Source organism: Triticum dicoccoides, chromosome 7A, assembly GCF_002162155.2.
Source record: "Triticum dicoccoides isolate Atlit2015 ecotype Zavitan chromosome 7A, WEW_v2.0, whole genome shotgun sequence".
Classification (NCBI taxonomy): domain Eukaryota; kingdom Viridiplantae; phylum Streptophyta; class Magnoliopsida; order Poales; family Poaceae; genus Triticum; species Triticum dicoccoides.
In genome coordinates, this window is record NC_041392.1 from 694,672,971 (window position 1) to 694,676,298 (window position 3,328).

The following is a 3,328-nucleotide window of genomic DNA, read 5'->3' on the forward strand; positions in this document are numbered from 1 at the left end:
GTTGATATATTTTCTATTAAAGTTGATCAAACTTTATGAACTTTGACTTAACAAATCTTATATGCATAAAAAAAGAATTGGAGTACTAATTCATCGACACGTTACGTAAATATGCACAATATCACCCCCCCCCTCTCACCCCTAGCATGCAGCTCAGTTTATAGTGAACTTTGAGATAGCTTTAGTCAACAAGAAACGGACTAACGTAACAATATGTACAAATGATGCAATGGTTTTACGTGGAAGAACCTCCGGAAAATGACAGTAAAAATACAGGCACGAACAAACCAGTCCACACAAATTTCACTATGAGAATCAATGGGTACACAATCTCTAGAGATTTACAATACACTTAGCAGTTAGCACCTTGCCACCGCCACCTCCAAACCTCACCCGGCGTTGCTGCTCATCGCCACTGCCGCCACCTCTGGGTGATCAGGTGTGATCCCCTCCCCTCGCGCCCCTTTGCTTCCCCTCCTGATGTTGATTGAGTAGTGTAGCTAGAAGTTTGAGTATTGTAGCAAGATTTTTTTTAGTGTTGAATATGTTTTAATGTAAAATTGGATAGTAGTCTTTCGTGTTGATTGATTAATAGCTAGAATCTGATGATACTTAGTAGTTAGAATTCGATTTAGTACTGTACAATCCGGTTCTACACTTAGTACGTAGAATCTGGTAGTTGTAATGTGCAAAATGATATGTTTTTTTTTGTAGAATGACGCATTCACCATCTTGTGAAATACGCAAGTCAAAGTGCGCCATCTACCTTGAGACCAGCGATCTATCTGGCATCTACTTCCAACGGTGCTATGTTTTTTCGGCGCTAACAACAAACCTTCTATGACAGGATATAATTCTGTTTTTTTTTTTTTTTTGCTATAACCATTAATGTTGTGTGTGTTCCTATTTTTTGTTACATAGATCGTCTCATGCAATGTGAGGTTGAAATTCAATGAGCTGGCCAAAGACATTGTGGTCTTTGAGGCATCCGGAGACCCCTACACTTTGGAGGTCAAAAAAAGGACTAACGATGACCCAGCTGGGAGGAGATGAATGGGATCGTTTCCTCGCCCACAATCATCTCAATAGGAGTGAACTGATCACCTTCTCCTTAAGAGAACAAAGACCCAAGCTAACTGTTATCTAGGATGTCGTCTTTGACCAAAGATTGCCCTCTTGGACAAACTTTCGTCCCGTGATCATTACGTCGCGGTGCCATTCCTGACCCGACTGACAAGGACCAATGTAACTAGCCGCCATGTCATCATATGTATTACTTAGTGTAGAATCTAGTTCTTATGTTCAGTGTGGAATATGCTATTGTGATTAATTAGTTGTGTACATTCTCATTGATATGCCTAGTGTAGAGAATCCAATTCATTCTTACTTCGTGTCCAATTAATATGTTTACTGTGGAATCTGCTGATGTGCTTAACTAGTTGTGTACATTCTAATTGATATGCTTAGTGTAGAGAATCCAATTCATGCTTAATTAGTGTAGAATTCGATTTATATGCATGCATATTGAGAGAGAGAGAGAGAGAGAAATACATCCTATCATCTAGGGGTATTTACCGCAAACGTCATATATACTATCATGTAGTAGTATATATATATATACATATATATATATAGGGTGGGTCTATTATGATAACACCCTTAAGACCTTATTCTGATAACACTAGTCCTTATTCTGCTAACACCCTGTTAACCCACCCACCGAACCGAATAGGAGCATCCATCCACGAAAACAAACTGCAGCAAGGCGAGAAAAAACTTTGCCCCCACCTGACCCGCCTCCTTCTTCCCGCAACCGCCCCCCACCACCACTCTTCCACCTTCTCTGCGTCAACCCTCCGCCACCGGTTCCCCCCTTCCTCATGGTTTAAGAGTAGTTTCAAAAATGGTGCGGCGCCCGACTAGTGGCAGCAAGCGTATTTTCATTTTTTTTCTAAACAACTCATCGGAATGATGCAAACGATACACCGTTGGAGAGATATCATTGAGACGCAACTTTTTCATATATATTACTTTCTCTAATTCCTTGTGCTTTAAAAACAGTTTTAAATCTACAAAATTACAGAATTCTTGTTGGGAATATAGCTACCAGGTAAGAACCGCCCAGGAGGGGCAAGGTCAACCCCAATGGCGGGTTACAAAAGAAGCCCCGTAGTATTCAAGGCGATAGTTTATTAAGACTTGTAGAAGGCCTAAGCCTAGAGGCGGCTTAAGGCCCAATATTGTAAACCGCAGTATGTAAAAAAAGACTTGTAACACTGGTAGAAAAAGGGCCTTTAGTCCCGGTTTGTAAGGGCCTTTAGTCCCGGTTCTGGAACCGGGACTAAAGGGTCGGTACTAATGCCCTGACCCTTTAGTCCCGGTTCAATCCAGAACCGGGACTAAAGGCCCTCCACGTGGCCGGTCCACCTTTAGCCCCGGTTGGTAACACCAACCGGTACTAAAGGAATTTTTTGATTTTTTTTTTTGAAAATATTTTTGAAATTTTTTTTTGAATTTTTTTTATTTTCAAATTTCTGAATTATTTTAACCTCTAATCTCTAATCACCCCTCATCACTGCTCAATTTAATCTCTAATCACCACTCATCATTCCAAATTATCTAACTTCCCGAACGGTCACCCATCCTCTCACTACTCCAGCCTGAGCACGCTTAACTTCCGGGTTCTATTCTCCCTCGTTTCCAAGTCTGCACTTGTTGTTTCCCTGACAATAGTAAGATGTCAATCCTATTAACCCTCAGGAATTTAGCTTGAGCATGAAGTCACATATTTCACTGTTTGAGTTTAAAACTATTGTTCTAAAAAACAATAATTTTTTAGTAACACTAATATTTCTTGAATAAGTAGTTTGACCATTGTTTGACCACAGTTTGACCAGATTTGACCAAAATTCAAAAAAGGTGAAATAATTATTTAATAACACTAATATTCTTGAATAATTATTTAGTAACACTAATACCTCTTGAATAAGTAGTTTAACCATAGTTTGACTAGATTTACTGAAAATTTAAAAAAACTGAAATTTGAGCATAACTTTTTTTCCTTTTGGAATATGAGGATTCTACAAATTTGCAAACAGGCCGTAGGCGGTCTCCATCGGATGTAACTTTTCGAGTAGATGATTTTTCATATAAAAATCTTTTTAATCCGAGTTCATATGCAAAAGTTATGCCCATTTTACAAATTCCAGAGAGATTTTGTAAATAAAGCCGAAATTCATATTTGTAAATTTTCCCAACAACTAGACCACATATCACATGGAAAACTTATTTTATTTTCTTTTTATTGACATTTCCATTATTTTCTTCT